The sequence below is a fragment of the Armigeres subalbatus genome, chromosome 3, assembly GCF_024139115.2.
Source record: "Armigeres subalbatus isolate Guangzhou_Male chromosome 3, GZ_Asu_2, whole genome shotgun sequence".
Taxonomy (NCBI): Eukaryota; Metazoa; Arthropoda; class Insecta; order Diptera; family Culicidae; genus Armigeres; species Armigeres subalbatus.
In genome coordinates, this window is record NC_085141.1 from 181,410,845 (window position 1) to 181,428,247 (window position 17,403).

Sequence of the window (17,403 nt, forward strand, 5' to 3'; positions counted from 1 at the left end):
AGTTTCCGAACAGATTTTTTTATAAGCAAAGTTGACAGTTTGTAAGAAAGTTGTAAATCGGCATGTCAACAAAATCATCAAGAAGATCGAAAAGAAACACACTGTCAATGATTTGTCGATATCTAGAAACAGTAGAGCCTGTGACAGTCCGAAAACGGGATATAAACGGTTGAAGCTGTTGAAAATCCAACAAATTTAGATTGTTATGAATATCTCAAATTTCTGAGTTAGAATTGCTTCGTTCATAATTGGATTTGATTTCTAGAAGGCCAGACAATATATTCAATGAAAAGAAAACAGATTTAGAAAAGGATTGATGGTTTAAAAGCATCGACAATACAAAGTGTCCTCTTTATAAACTGAACACAATTCGTGTTCGGGATACGTTGATTTATCGACACGGGAGAGCTATCCAAATCTAGATCTTAAGTTTCATGCTGATTTCGCGCCCTGAAAAGTCCTTTTCGGTGGTTACACTACAGACGACTCTGAGGTCTAGTCCGGTGAAGTGAAGTTCATTCGAAACATTTATGTGTCGGTAGTAATTCGAGTGAAAACAAGTGCTATAAACATCACGCGGCCTCGCCGCCATTGACAATTCTACCTACATATTCGTCGTCGCGTCGTGTAGATAAAGAATAGTATACCGAGTGCCTGAAAGTAATAAAGTGTGTGCAAAAACGGCACAGCCATCGGAATTTAAATTTCATTCGCAAATTCAAAAGATACGTTTATAAGGTGTAACAGTCGCGGTTTAATGTTCGGCAGCTCCGCTGGCCCTCTCGAGGGCACAGCAGGACCAATATGCCAAAGCAACGTGCCAGAATGGATGCTTGGTCCAGATGACCGATCACAAATGATGGTTTTGATTCTGCGTCGGAAACCAAACAACAACAGCACCAGCAATAATCCCGCAGAAGATGCCCCCCTACCAGATTCAATTATAGTGGGAACATCGATCGAATTGAAAATCGGTACTAAAGCAACTAGAACGTTAAATGCATCTCGCGAAGGCCGAGGATCGCGGTACATCCTACGCACCAGCTCAAAAAAAATAATTGACAGTTTGATGACAATCACTGAACTGACAGACGGTACCCAGATTGAAATTGTTGCCCACCCTACACTCAACACAGTTCAAGGACTAGTGTATGATTCGGACACCATCAATAAAGACGAGCAGCTGATCCAGGAATACCTGAGAACTCAAGGTGTACATTCAGTACGAAGAATTAAAAAGCGCGTAAACGGCACCCTGAAAAATACTCCCCTGCTGGTCCTCTCTTTTCACGGCACTGTACTCCCAAAACACATATACCTCGGACTTATGCGTACACAGGTGCGTACGTACTATCCGTCACCGATGATTTGCTTTAACTGCGGCCTCTATGGACACTCCAAGAAACTCTGCCGACAGCCTGCAATATGTCTACGTTGCTCGGTAACACACGATATACCCCAAGGAGAACAATGCTCTAACGCACCACTGTGTTTGCACTGTAAGGCTGGACATCATATAACATCTAAGGAATGTCCGAAATACAAGGAAGAAGAAAAAATCGTACGAATGAAGACCGATAGAAATATATCTTTCACCGAAGCGAGGCGTCTATGTACCGAAGCTGCGAAAAAGGACAGTTTTTCCAGTGTTGTTCAGGAACAAATTCAACAAGATCTGATTGCGAAAGATCAACTGATAAAAACTTTACAAAATCAAGTGGCAGTATTAAAGAAAGAGCTCATCACTTTGAAGAAAAGTATGCAATCACGTCACCAGAGTCAAACAAGATCACCGCGCGATCAATCAATTCCAACCACTACTACGAAACCACATACTCAATTATCTCCGTGTTCATCTCTGCAGAAAGATGCATGCGTACAGAATGAACGTTTATCTCGGAAAGATCAATCTTTCATCTCTCCACCAACCAAGCGACGAGACAACCGCAAAGCCAACAACAACGAGCACTACATGCAAACGCGTAGCAGAAGTGGTAAACGACAATTGGATATCTCGCCGACAGAAACCATCAATGATAGGGGCAAACGCATTCCGGTGCCGTTGGACACAAGCAGCACACCTATATATACTGGAAACAATAAAGGACCGAGAACATCGTAAAATACTACACTCAAACACCCATACTACTACTCCAGCATTGAAAACGGAATCAGCAACGAACAACCAACAAGCAAGTAATCATGGAACAACTACTTTTAAACCCCCCTTATCAGCTGCCGAATATGACAAGATTCACAATCTAATCAACATACCATCGACCAGCAAGACGATCAACCCATCACTTCTCGATTCGCCAAGCGCGAGGCCTTCCACGTCGACCCTGACCAGGGACGTTCCAGAAAAATCTGATGAACCCCTGGCGGCAGTCGGCGTGGGCCAACCAATTCTCGGGCAAGTATTCCCTCACATGTTGTTAATAAAAAACAGTTACATACCACCCACTCTCCCGTAAATCCAGTATACTACGCTTTCCCCCGTACTAAACTACATTGCATCAATGCGTCAACCGGCACAGCTCGACGAGGGGAGGGAGAGCATGTAGTAACCTCCCCCCTTACCACACTGGGAGTGGACGTCTGGGGAGAATGGGATGGAGCCAGCCTCCAGTGCTCTGCATCCCAGTCTTCCTCCTGGAATCCGGTCGATAGCATCACCGCTACATCAACGTTGCAACATACACCAAGCCTGACTATGGAATCATCGAATCACATCAACTCCAACTGTATATATTCGTTTAAAAAAACACACAACATCAACGAGTTTGAATCGCAGAACGCGAGGCCTCCCACGTCGACCCTGACCAGGGATGTCCCAGTTAAATCTGATGAGCCCCTGGCGGCTGTCGGCGTGGGCCGCCCAGCATCTCGGGCAAGTATCCTCTCTCATTTTACATACCTAAATCAGTCAAATACCACCTCCCTATCTGCGGTTCCAGAACGCTATAAAACTCTACGAAGAATAAGGAAAAACACCAACACTTCAACCGACACAGCACAGTCGGACACAATAAAACTCCCCTGTTCAACACAGGTAGTCCAAGACGATAAAATCATCCCTGTGGTAAATCGAGACACCAAATTTCCACCTAATTTGGACAAACAGCTGACGCTATCGCACATTGCGATGCCCCACATTAGAAGATCGACTACAGAGCACCACAGCACCATCATCACTTATCCATCCAACACCGCACACAACAACCTCGAATCTGATTCGCCAAGCGCGAGGCCTCCCACGTCGACCCTGACCAGAGATGTTCCAGAGAAATCTGATGAGCCTCTGGCGGCAGTCGGCGTGGGCAGCCCACAACAAAGGGCAAGTATCTTAACTCCTTTTCAATCAAACGACCAACCGTATACCACTCTATTATCCGCCAGTCCAGGAATCAGCGCAGGGATACATCTACCAAGCAACAGCGAAACTCCCTCTATTGATGTGCAATGTGATTGCACAATCGCATCTAACATATCATTGGTAAATCAAACAGAGCGGATATTCTACCCCAGTCCCATCACACCGCATTCTCCATCAAGAGCATCCTCTTCTTCAAGTCAAACCGAAACCGAAACATCTTCTTCCTTCGCAATCCAGTGGAATATAAACGGACTTCGTACACACTTCAACGAAATGCAGCTTATTATTGCCAAATACCAACCGGTTGTAATATGCCTGCAAGAAACCAACACCGACAACCGCAAACTTGGACCAAACTTCCTCGGACGTAACTACAATCTCCTGCTGAGTAGCTGCTCTACGCATTGCAGACAAGGAGCTGGGCTGGCAATCAAACACGGGAATCACTTCCAACAAATCCACCTCAAAACTGAAATTCAAGCAGTAGCAGTTCAATTATACACTCCAATTGCAATAACGATCGTTTCCGTATACCTCCCACCTAGAGACAAACAAGCCTCCAGCCTATTCGAAAAGCTTCTGGAAGAGCTGCCAAAACCACTACTAATACTAGGCGACCTGAATGCTCATCACACAGCATGGGGAAGCAGAATCTCAAGTGCTGCATCTGAAACTAGGAAACGAGGGGAAGCCATTCTTGAGACAGTAGTGAAACACGATATGGTTATTCTCAACAATGGCACTCACACGCGTATCGATCCTTCCAGTGGAGCATCGCAGGCCCTCGACGTGTCCATCTGTTCTACATCACACGCACCTAATTTCAGTTGGAAAACCCTTCTTGAGTACTCTAGTAGCGACCACTTCCCTATACTAATTGATACGCAACACAACATGACTGAACCGACTAAAAGAGCTAAATGGATTTTCGATAAGGCAAACTGGGAACTTTACGAGAATACCATAAACTCAACTCTAAGATCGGATTCCTCTTATACGGTTGACGAATTCACCAACACGATCATAGCTGCTGCAGAAGCTAGCATCCCAAAATCTAAAAGAAATGTGGGCCAAAAATGTGTCGCATGGTGGAACGATGAGGTGAAACTAGCAGTTAAAGTAAGGCGAAAACACCTGCGTGCTCTGCGCCGTTTAAAAGATGGAGACCCACGCAAAGCAGATGCACTAAAACAATTCCAGGAGGCTCGATCGGCATGCCGCAAAATAATCAACGACGCGAAGCAAACAAGCTGGGAGAACTTTGTTGCAAGCATCAATCCAGATACGCCAACCAGTCTGATGTGGAACAATATAAACAGGCTTCAAGGGAAAAGGACAAACAACACAATTACATTACATCTACCGGCAGGACACACTAACGATGGACAAGAAGTAGCGAATGCACTTGCGGATGAGTATCAATACAAAACATCCAACACAAATTACTCAGAAGCATTCCGTAAAAAACACGAAACAGAGAACTGTAAGTCCTTCACAAGTCAACGCCAAACCTTCACAAAACATACAACAGGGACTTCACTTTAGATGAACGAATGTGGGCTCTCAACCGCCAAGGACCGGCAACGCTATCGGCGCGGCATCGGCATCATGAGTTGTGTACTGCTGCAACGTCTACCTTACTCAGCAAAATCGTGATGCTGCAACTCTTTAACCATGTGTGGAAAGTGGTAGCTTTCCATCACAATGGAAAGTGAGTACTATAATCCCTATCCCAAAACCTGGAGCAGATCGCAGTAAGCCCGAAGGATATAGACCTATATCGCTTCTAAGCTGTCTTGGAAAGATTTTCGAAAGAATGATCAACCGAAGATTAGTTACAGAGTTGGAGACTACTGGAAAACTTGATCCGCGTCAGCACGCGTTTCGCGCAGGAAAAGGCGTCGACACCCACTTCGCTAAGTTAGAATCTGTCATCAATCTTAAGGAAGACGAACACACAGAAATAATATCCCTCGATATTTCGAAGGCGTATGACACAACGCACAGGCCTTCTATTTTACGCACGTTGACGGAATGGCGACTCTCTGGTCGAATGCTAAACATCATCTCCAACTTTCTCTCTGAAAGGTACTTCCAAGTAGCTGCCAATGGCACTCTTTCTTCACTGAGACGAGCAGAGAATGGAGTGCCTCAAGGTTCCATCCTCTCTGTGACGTTGTTCATTGTTGCTATTCAACCTATTCTAGAAGTTATCCCACCTGGGGCAGAAATCTTACTATACGCTGATGACGTCATAATAATAGTCAAAGGGAGAAACCACGGAACGATTCGGCAAATCCTAAGAAAAGCAGTTTCCGCAGCTGTAGAGTCGGCAACTGGAGTAGGCTTCTTCATAACACCAAAAAAATCCAAGCATATACATGTCTGTAACATTAAACACCGCAAAAAAGGGAGAGCCATTAAAATTAGCAATGTACCTATTCCTTTAGTACGTAGTTTGAAAGTGCTTGGAATCCTTCTTGACTCTAAGCTTAACTTCTTAAAGCACTTCGCGCTCATAAAGCAAAGCTGTCAGAAAAAAACTCACATCATGCGAATTCTCGGACATCGCTTGAAAAGGAGCAGTAGAATTACTTTGATGCAAATAGGTTTCTCCTTAATCATATCAAAGATCTTCTTCGGCCTAGGCTTAACAAGCAACAACGCTGAAGCAATGGAGAGAATTTTGGGGCCCATCTACAACGGCGTACATCGACAAGCCTCTGGTGCATTTCCATCCAGCCCTCTACCCTCCGTTATAGCCGAAGCTGGAAGTCTTCCTTTCAGACTTGCGTTAATCCAGCGCCTATGTCAAATAGCCGTTCGATTACTGGAAAAAGGAGAAAACGTAGCTGAGTATCCCATAATAAAAAGAGCGAAATCACTCCTTCTGGAAACAACTGCATGGGCTCTTCCAAACGTATGTAGAACACTCAGACCCACGGACAGATCATGGTGCACTGCATCCCCCAAAATCGACAGTTCTCTCAGGAGCAGTATCAAAGCTGGCACGAACAAAAGCATTGTGCTGCCAAAGTACAAAGAGCTTATCGCGAGCCGATACAGTACTCACGACCAAATATTTACTGATGGCTCCAAGTACAACAACAAAATCGGCGCGGGAGTGGTCATGCTCAGCGACTACCTGATCATTCGACTTCCAGATCAATGCAGCGTGTTTTCAGCCGAAGCCTTTGCTTTGAAAACAGCGGTTTCTAAACTTCACGGGCGTGTGAAGGCAATAATAATGACTGACTCTGCCAGCTGCATTGATGCATTAAGCGGCGGTCGATCAAAGCATCCTTGGATACAGTCGATCGAAGCCACCATCGCGAACAAGGACATAACGTTTATTTGGATACCTGGTCACTCCGGGATTGTGGGCAACGAGAAAGCGGACCAGCTAGCCAGAATTGGAGGTAACCTTACGCAACAGGACATCCCAATACCAGCCCAAGATGTAGTACAATCCATAAAAAGCAAGATTTGGGAAGCTTGGGAACAAGAATGGTACCAAAGTAGAACACAACTGCGACAAATCAAACAAACGACATATAAATACCCGGATCGGAAATGTCCCTCCGAACAACGTGTCTTAACACGTATCCGAATTGGACACACACGACTTACCCACGCACATTTGATGAATCGTAATGCACCGCCGACATGCACATTTTGCGGAGTGCAGCTCACAGTACACCACATACTAGTAGAATGCAGAGGATTAGAGCAAAGAAGGAAGATGTGTGGTATAGGCGGATCACTGTCGGAAATACTGGCTTTCGACACCGACAAAGAAACAGCAGTGATACGATTTTTAAAAGAAAGTGATTTGTTCAAGGAAATTTAATCTATTCTTCATATTGTAACCAAGTTACTTTTTAAGCATAAATTACCTGACATGAATGCCACCCAAATGGTAAAATGTCACAAATAAAATAATAATAATAATAAACTGAACAGTCCTTATCCAGCGTAAGAGGAGGGGAGTTCGCTATTGTGCAGTAGTGACTCTCGACGTGAGGAATGCTTTCAATAGTGCCAGTTGGGCAGCTATTGCAGATGCGCTCCTGCGTCTTGGAATTCCTGAGTACCTGTACAAGATTCTCGGAAGCTCCTTCCAGAATCGAGTACTGGTATACGACACGGAGGCGGGTCGGAAGTGCGTTGACATAACCTCAGGGGTTCCGCAAGGTTCCATACTGAGTCCGGTGTTATGGAACGTCATGTACGACGGTGTTTTGAGGTTGAAGTTCCCGGTGGGCGTGAAAATCGTCGGCTTCGCTGACGATATTACGCTGGAGGTCTACGGCGAATCGATCGAAGAGGTGGAGTTGACTGCAGCCCACTCGATCGCAATTGTGGAGGAGTGGATGAGTTCCAGGAAGTTAGAACTGGCTCACCACAAGACTGAGGTGGTTGTTGTTAACAACCGAAAGTCGGAGCAACAAGCGGTGATAAGGGCAGGCAACTGCACGGTCACCTCTGAACGCTCCATCAAACTCTTGGGGGTAATGATCGACGATAAGCTCACCTTTGGTAGCCACGTCAATTACGCCTGCAAGCGTGCCTCCACAGCTATAGTGGCATTGTCCCGGATGATGTCCAATAGCTCTGCGGTTTATGCCAGCAAGCGCAAGCTTCTGGCTAGCGTTGCTCTGTCCATACTGAGGTATGGGCCAGCTTGGGGCACGGCCATGCGTATTAACTGCTACAGAACGAAGTTAGAAAGTACGTATAGGCTCATGTGCCTAAGAGTTGCGAGCGCGTACCGTACCGTGTCGCACGATGCACTTTGCGTCATCACCGGTATGATGCCTATTGACATCGTTATCGGTGGAGACATAGAGTGCTTTGAAATGCGCGGCACGAGAGGCATCCGTAGGACTGTCAGGTTGGCCTCAATGGTCAAATGGCAGCGTGCGTGGGACAGTTCCACTAAGGGTAGATGGACACATATGTTGATACCGGAGATAGGTACGTGGGTCAAGAAGCGCCATGGGGAAATCACTTTCCACCTGACCCAGGTCCTTACAGGCCATGGTTGCTTCAGACAGTACCTACACCGATTCGGACACTCGACCTCGCCCGAGTGTCTGGTGTGCGTAGGTTTAGAGGAAACGGCGGAACACGTGTTTTTCGTGTGCCCGCGTTTTCGTGAAATGCGTGACCACATGCTTGCCACATGTGGTCTGGACACTACCCCGGACAACCTAGTCCGGAGGATGTGTAAAGATGAAGTTGGCTGGAACGCCGTTTTTTCGGCTATCGTCCAAATCGTCTCGGAGCTACACAGAAGGTGGCGCGTGGACTCGAGGAATGGCTAGTTCAGGCGCAAATAAGAGGTGGTCCAAGGGTTCGGAGTCGGCTTCATGGGTCATACCGGTGCCCTGTGGTCGAACTCGATCCTTTTATCGAACAAGTGGCCGCGTGAAGAACAACATGGTATCGTCGCTTTCGCGGCGTCGGTCAACCGGGCGGGTTCCGAGCCCGAGGACGGAAAGGGGTCCTCGTCAAGGCTGGGGCAGGCGTAGGCACCGCGTCGGCAAGTCCCTCTGTGTGCTGGCGAATAGGCCCTATCGCAGAAAGGTCAATTTGGGGTGGACGCGGCATCATCATTCTTGATACCAGTCGTGCAGAGGGAAGCAGGCGCGAAGTCGACCCTGCCCACCTTCCGAGGACATAGGGCGTGGTAAGGCCAACTGGAAAGCCGGCAATGCGCTGGCACGATACCATGGTGTTCTTCTAAAAAAGTGAGTCACGATGTTCGATGCTGCAAGGAAACGCAGCTAACCTCGAGGGTGCGTTATGCACTGCCCCCCCCCCTTTGAAGCATTACTTTCTGGTTGTACCGAAGGGACGATGGGCTTGGCGACAATGGAAACGGTTTAGCGGGTCGGGGATGCAATCCTGCCTCCCTCGTTGGAGGTGGCTCCTAACCCCGCCATGGACAACCCAGGATGTCTGTTGAGCAGATTCTCCCTCCATTGCTTAGGAAGAAAAAAAAAAACACAGGGTTGCGAAATGGTGAGTTTACATCTGGGAAGGAGCGACCTACACAGCTCTGGTCCTCACAAGTTCCAATCTCACGCTTCCACGGGTCTTCCGACGACAATTCACCGCCAGCTAAGGGTTGCGTACTTAGCTGGTAGTGCAGCCTGGGCACTGTTGTCCTTCTGACATCAGCTAGAGTGAGTGGGTGCGACCAACGGGACCATCATCCCTAACCCCTAATCCCAAGGCGTTGAGCGACCCGTGCCGAGGGGATGCATGGCCAGGGGGGGTGAAATAATAAGCTAGGCCGTTAACGGAGCCTGTGGGGTACCCGGGCACCCTCCACAGTAATTGTCCCTTACCGCGTCATGCTGGGTTCTGGCGTGGTGGACCTCTTTTCCCGAGCAACTCGTGGGACCAAAATGGAAAACCAAGTCACCCTAGCAGCACACATGTTCCACATAGGTTACTGCATCTTATATGTGACCATATTTAGTCACAATCAAGTTGCTGCAACCATTTTGTCTGCCTTGTGCTGCTCGGGCAATTCTTCAACTAGTGGTAGTAGTGTACTGCCGTAATCTGAAAAAGGTACGTATACGCCATTTTACAAAAATGGTGTTAACGAGTACTGCTCATCGAGCTCTTTAACAGAAAAATGGAAATCATGCATGTTGTAAAATGGCTGTTACGTCACTTTTCCAGATTACGGCAGTGTAGGCGACAACCCTTCCGCAAGAGGTGGGTTGTTCAGGTCTCCGCCTAGGAGGCCAGAGGCAATAGTCGGCAGCTCAGTGCGCAGCGCCAGCGTGGGTCACTTAACCATCTTCCAGGCTCCGCCGGTAGAGGTTATAGACAGCCCATGGCTTGTGAAAGCGATGAACCGCAAACGCGATGGGCTTTCGGCATTCGAGGTGGCGACGGAACAGCTGGACGCCATCATCGACTTTGCGTCATCGAAGCATAATATCAGTAAGGAACTCAAGAGTAGCTTGCTGAAACTTCGAAAGTCGATGTTGGACGCCAAGCTGGAAACGGCGGTCGGGACGGCCAAGTGCGAACCCGTGAAATCTGTGGAGTCGAGGTCTACCCAAACTGAGGCCCAGGGATTCGCGGACTCGGGCAAGGTCGAATCGACCGAGGGGGTGCCAGCGAAGACGGTGGTGCCAAAGTCTACCCAGACTGAGGCTCAAGTATTCGCGGGCACGTCGGGGGTGACTGCTCCAACGGAGCAGACACAAAAACGGGGGAGACAGTCTCCAGGGGATGAGCTCCCTGAGGGCCGCTCCAAAACGCGGAGGGTTACTACCCCGAACAAGGGAAGCTGAACTTCGGCCAGGTATCTCCAAAACCGGGGGAGGAAGGACATGGAAAGGTTCGTCCACCCAGGAAAGACGGTGGTAAGGGGTTACGGAAGACTGAAGCTCTCAGTCGCACCAGACCAGGGAAATAGAGGGGGATGACGCCTCCTGGACCCTGGTCAACAGCAAGAGGAAACCGAAGACGTCAAGGGCCGAAAAGAAGGCCCAGGCGAATGAGGGTTGCAAGAAGTCTAGGGTAGGCGCCAATCGCTCCAGGGGCGATGCCCTAGTCATCAAAACGGACGAGGCTAAGTACTCGGACGTCTTGAAGGCGATGAGGAGTGATGTCAAGCTCGGTGAACTCGGCGCCGACGTACGTCGAATAAGACGTACCCGCCGGCGCCGCTTACAAGAAGTTGGCGGAGGAAGTCCTTGGCGAGAAGGTCAGGGTGAGGGCACTCACGACGGAGGTGATTCTAAGGGTTAAAGACCTGGACGAGATCACCGAAGTCGAAGAGCTCGTCACGGCACTGCGGCGACAGTGTGAAGTGGAGACGCCCACCACAGCCGTTTGGCTACGGAAAGGTCCGGCAGGGATGCAGGTAGCATTGGTTAGGCTATCTGCAGCGGACGCCTCCAAGGTAGTCGAGTTAAGGAGCGTCAAGGTGGGATGGTCGGTATGCCCTGTGGGCATATACGAGCAACCCGAAGTTTGCTTCAAGTGCCTGGAACCGGGGCACAAGCAATGGGACTGCAAAGGCCCTGACAGAAGCAATCTCTGCCGACGCTGCGGATTGGAGGGACATAAGGCACAATGCTGCACGAACCCTCTCAATTGTTTGATTTGTTCCAGCAAAGCTGTGAACAGCAAGCACCCCATGGGGGTTCGATGTGCCCGGCGTTTAAGCGTGCGGCAAAATCACAGCGCAGGTAACGCAGCTGGCTTGCTCGGCCTCGCCCGAGTGTTTGGTGTGCGCAGGTTTAGAGGAAACGGCGGAACACGTGTTGTTCGTGTGCTCACGTTTTCGCGCAATGCGTGACCACATGCTTGCCACATGTGGTCTGGACACTACCCCGGACAACCTAGTTCGGAGGATGTGTAAAGATGAAGTTGGCTGGAACGCCGTTTTATCGGCTATCGTCCAAATCGTCTCGGAGCTACACAGAAGTTGGCGCGTGGACACAAGGATGGCTAGTTCAGGCGCAAATAAGAGGTGGTCCAAGTGATCGGAGTCGGCATCATGGGTCATACCGGTGGTCATGCTTTGTGGTCGAACTCGATCCTTTTATTGAACAAGTGGCCGCGCGAAGAACAACATGGTATCGTCGCTTTCGCGGCGTCGGTCAACCGGGCGGGTTCCGAGCCCGAGGACGGAAAGAGGTCCTCGTCAAGGCTGGGGCAGGCGTAGGCACCGCGTCGGCAAGTCCCTCTGTGTGTTGGCGAATAGACCCTGTCGCGGAGAGGTCAATTTGGGGTGCACACGGCATCATCATTCTTGATACCAGTCGTGCAGAGGGAAGCAGGCGCGAAGTCGACCCTTCCCACCTTCCGAGGACATAGGGCGAAACATAGGCCACCTGGAAAGCCGGCAACGCGCTGGCACGATACCATGGTGTTCTTCTAAAAAAGCGAGTCACAATGTTCGGTGCTGCAAGGACACGCAGCTAACCTCGAGGGTGCGTTGTGCACTGGCCCCCCTTTGAAGCATTACTTTCTGGTTGTACCGAAGGGACTATGGGCTTGGCGGCAATGGAAGCGGTTTAGCGGGTCGGGGATGTAGTCCTGCCTCCCTCGTTTGCTGTTGGAGGTGGTCTCTAACCCCGCACTTCCTGGACAACCCAGGATGTCTGTTGAGCAGATTCCCCCTCCATTGCTTAGGAGGAAAAAAAACACACACATACATCCATACACACAAACAGACATCACCTCAATTCGTCGAGCTGAGTCGATTGGTATATTACACTATGGGTCTCTGAGCTTTCTATCAAAAGTTTGGTTTTGGAGTGATCATATAGCCTTTACGTATACTTCAGAGGGGGGACAACGGATTTTTTGCCTTTCTCGTATACTAAGTATACGGTAAAGGCTATATGATCGCTCCAAAAACAAACTTTTTATAGAAGGCCCGGAGACCCATAGTGTTATATACCAATCGACTCAGTTCGACGAATTGAGGTGATGTCTGTGTGTGTGTGTGTGTGTGTGTGTGTGTGTGTGTGTTTTTTTTTTTTTTTTTTTTTTTACAAGGGTTAAAGGCCATCAAAAATCTGCGCGACAGACACCTCGAGCACCCACACTATGCTCGAAGGCGAACAGGGATGGGCTCCTCCCGACCTGCTAAAAAGTGCCTCCCGGATAAACCGGGTCCCTTATCCTCCTTGCCTCGATCCCCAGGACCACTGGATGCTGCGACTACTTCAGGGGGCTGTGCTCATGCACTTCTTCTAAAATTCTGGCCCCTAGCTTAGGCTAGTTCGCCGACTGGCTTGCTGAGATCCACTGCTACGTTGTCTCGATCCTCGGCGGTCGTGCCACAAATTTCCTCACTCGAATCCTCCTGACTTCCCCCGGCGTCGAAGGTGGTCCACCAGTTCCGGTGAAGGAAACTTCCGCACTGATGGTGCCCCGACTACCAACGGCTATCGCAGGGGACGCTTTCGCGCATTGCGCCGACTTCGTCTTCAGGTTGCAGAGGTGGTCCGACAGTTCCGGTGGTGGATAACGTCCGCACTGGCGGTGCCCTACATACCCGAAGCACTTCCTTCTTCTTTCTTCTTTCTTCAGCAGGTTGACTGATCGAGTGCCGAAGTCGGTCCGACGATTCCGGTTGGCAGAAAACTTCCGGTTCACCGGCGCCCCGACGACCCGAGGCCAACACTGCTCACTATGCTGGATTTTCCTCCGAGCCGACGCTTGTTTGCTGGTCCCTTCTCCATCTACGCTGCAGCTCTGACAATATTTGCCTCACGACTCTGCTTACCACATTCCACGTATCTTCATCGTGACACATTCGCTCTGCGATGTTGTCCACGCTTAGGGCAGGCATTCCTCTACGTGCTTCCGCAAACCTCGGACAATCGAATAACACGTGCTCTGGAGTCTCCTCTATGTTGATACACGCCGGGCAGAATGGCGATGACGCATGGCCACATCGGTGCAGATATTGGCGGAAACAACCGTGTCCGGATAGGAACTGAGTGAGGTGAAAGTTCACCTCTCCATGCTCCCTGTTCACCCACGTCGACACATTGGGGATGAGCCGGTGGGTCCACCTTCCATTGTCTGCATTGTCCCACTCCTGCTGCCACTTCACCATTGAGTCCAGTCTCATCGTCTCCCTCACATTTCTGGTACCTCTCCGTTGGTAGCACTCGATATCCTCTGCTAAGGTTATGCAGATTGGAATCATCCCTGCGATAACGCAAACTGCCTCTGACGAAATTGTTCGGTACGCACTCGCCACTCGAATGGCCATTAGACGAAACACGCTATTCAACTTCCTGCGATTACGTTTCGTCTTGAGCGCAGCTCCCCAGGCTGGAACGCCGTACCTAAGTATTGAGGATGATACGGTCGCCAGAAGACGCCTACAGCTGCCTCTCGGTCCGCCAACGTTCGGCATGATCCTAGCAAGCGCATTGACCATCTTTGCCGCCTTCTCGCAGGAATAGTCGACATGGGTGTTGAAATTCAAACGGTCCCCTGTCATAAGACGAGACTGTCATAAAACATTCCACTAAAAAGCTCAAAATAATTTTCTTATTCAAACGGTCGTCGATCATCACTCCTAGATGTCTCAAAGCCCGCACGGACGGTATGTCGTGCTCTCCGACGATAATCTGCATTCGCTGTATAATTCGGCAGTTGCTGACCAGCATCACTTCCGTTTTGTGGTGAGCAAGCTGCAGCTTGACCCCATTCATCCAGTTTTCAACTGCGTCGGTCGTCTCCGCCACCAGCATATCTACCTCTTCCAGCGACTCTCCGGTTATCGTTAGAACGACGTCATCCGCGAATCCGAAGATCTGCACGCCTTTGGGCAACTTCAGCTTTAGCACTCCGTTGTACATAACGTTCCACAGCATTGGGCCAAGTATGGAGCCTTGCGGAACACCCGCCGTAACCCTAATCGACTTCTGCCCCGAGTTCGTATCGTAGACCAGAATCCGGTTTTCGAAGTAGCTCTTAAGGATTCTACACAAATAGCCAGGAACCCGCATTCCATGTAGCGCTACGGCGATGGCCTCCCAGCTGGCACTGTTGAACGCGTTTTTGACGTCAATTGTTACTACGGCGCAGAACCGATTGCCGCACCTCTTTTTCTGTGTGTATGTGTGTGTGTATGTGTGTGTGTATGTGTGTGTGTGTGTGTGCGCAAAACTACTCAAAAAATGTCACTCATTTTTCGGGCACTTATCCTTAACCGATTTGCTCGCAACGAGTTGCATTCGACGCAGAATCCTGTCCCATTGTTTCCTATTTGAAATTGGCCAGATCGGACTATGGGATCGAAAGTTATGGCCAAAATACAAATTCATACGAAAAAATCGCGTAAAAATGTCACTCATTTTTCGGGCACTTATCTTCAACCGATTTACTCACAACAAGTTGCATTCGACGCAGAATCCTGTCCCATTGTTTCCTATTTGAAATTGGCCAGATCGGACTATGGGATCGAAAGTTATGGCTAAAATACAAATTCATACGAAAAAATCGCGTAAAAAATGTCACTCATTTTTCGGCCACTTATCTTCAATCGATTTCCTCGCAACAAGTTGCATTCGACGCAGAATCCTGTCCCATTATTTCCTATTTAAAATTGGCCAGATTGGACTATGGGATCGGAAGTTATGGCCAAAATACAAATTCATACGAAAAAATCGCGTAAGAAATGTCACTCATTTTTCGAGCACTTATCTTCAACCGATTTACTCGCAACAAGTTGCATTCGACGCAGAATCCTGTCCCATTGTTTCCTATTTGAAATTGGCCAGATCGGACTATGGGATCGAAAGTTATGGCCAAAATACAAATTCACACGAAAAAAAATGGCGTAAAAAATGTCACTCATTTTTCGGGCACTTATCTTCAACCGATTTCCTCGCAACAAGTTGCATTCGACGCAGAATCCTGTCCCATTGTTTCCTATTTAAAATTGGCCAGATTGGACTATGGGATCGGAAGTTATGACCAAAATACAAATTCATACGATAAAATCGCGTAAAAAATGTCACTCATTTTTCGGGCACTTATCCTTAACCGATTTGCTTGCAACAAGTTGCATTCGACGCAGAATGTTTCCTATTTGAAATTGGTCAGATCGGACTATGGGATCAGAAGTTATGGCCAAAATACAAATTCATACGAAAAAATCGCGTAAAAAATGTCACTCATTTTTCGAGCACTTATCTTCAACCGATTTACTCGCAACAAGCTGCATTCGACGCAGAATCCTGTCCCATTGTTTCCTATTTGAAATTGGCCAGATCGGACTATGGGATCGGAAGTTATGGCTAAAATACAAATTCATACGAAAAAATCGCGTAAAAAATGTCACTCATTTTTCGGGCACTTATCCTTAACCGATTTGCTTGCAACAAGTTGCATTCGACGCAGAATCCTGTCCCATTGTTTCCTATTTGAAATTGGCCAGATCGGACTATGGGATCGAAAGTTATGGCTAAAATACAAATTCATACGAAAAAATCGCGTAAAAAATGTCACTCATTTTTCGGCCACTTATCTTCAATCGATTTCCTCGCAACAAGTTGCATTCGACGCAGAATCCTGTCCCATTATTTCCTATTTAAAATTGGCCAGATTGGACTATGGGATCGGAAGTTATGGCCAAAATACAAATTCATACGAAAAAATCGCGTAAGAAATGTCACTCATTTTTCGAGCACTTATCTTCAACCGATTTACTCGCAACAAGTTGCATTCGACGCAGAATCCTGTCCCATTGTTTCCTATTTGAAATTGGCCAGATCGGACTATGGGATCGAAAGTTATGGCCAAAATACAAATTCATACGAAAAAATCGCGTAAAAAATGTCACTCATTTTTCGGCCACTTATCTTCAATCGATTTCCTCGCAACAAGTTGCATTCGACGCAGAATCCTGTCCCATTATTTCCTATTTAAAATTGGCCAGATTGGACTATGGGATCGGAAGTTATGGCCAAAATACAAATTCATACGAAAAAATCGCGTAAGAAATGTCACTCATTTTTCGAGCACTTATCTTCAACCGATTTACTCGCAACAAGTTGCATTCGACGCAGAATCCTGTCCCATTGTTTCCTATTTGAAATTGGCCAGATCGGACTATGGGATCGAAAGTTATGGCCAAAATACAAATTCATACGAAAAAAATCGCGTAAAAAATGTCACTCATTTTTCGGGCACTTATCTTCAACCGATTTCCTCGCAACAAGTTGCATTCGACGCAGAATCCTGTCCCATTGTTTCCTATTTAAAATTGGCCAGATTGGACTATGGGATCGGAAGTTATGACCAAAATACAAATTCATACGAAAAAATCGCGTAAAAAATGTCACTCATTTTTCGGGCACTTATCCTTAACCGATTTGCTTGCAACAAGTTGCATTCGACGCAGAATGTTTCCTATTTGAAATTGGTCAGATCGGACTATGGGATCAGCAGTTATGGCCAAAATACAAATTCATACGAAAAAATCGCGTAAGAAATGTCACTCATTTTTCGGGCAC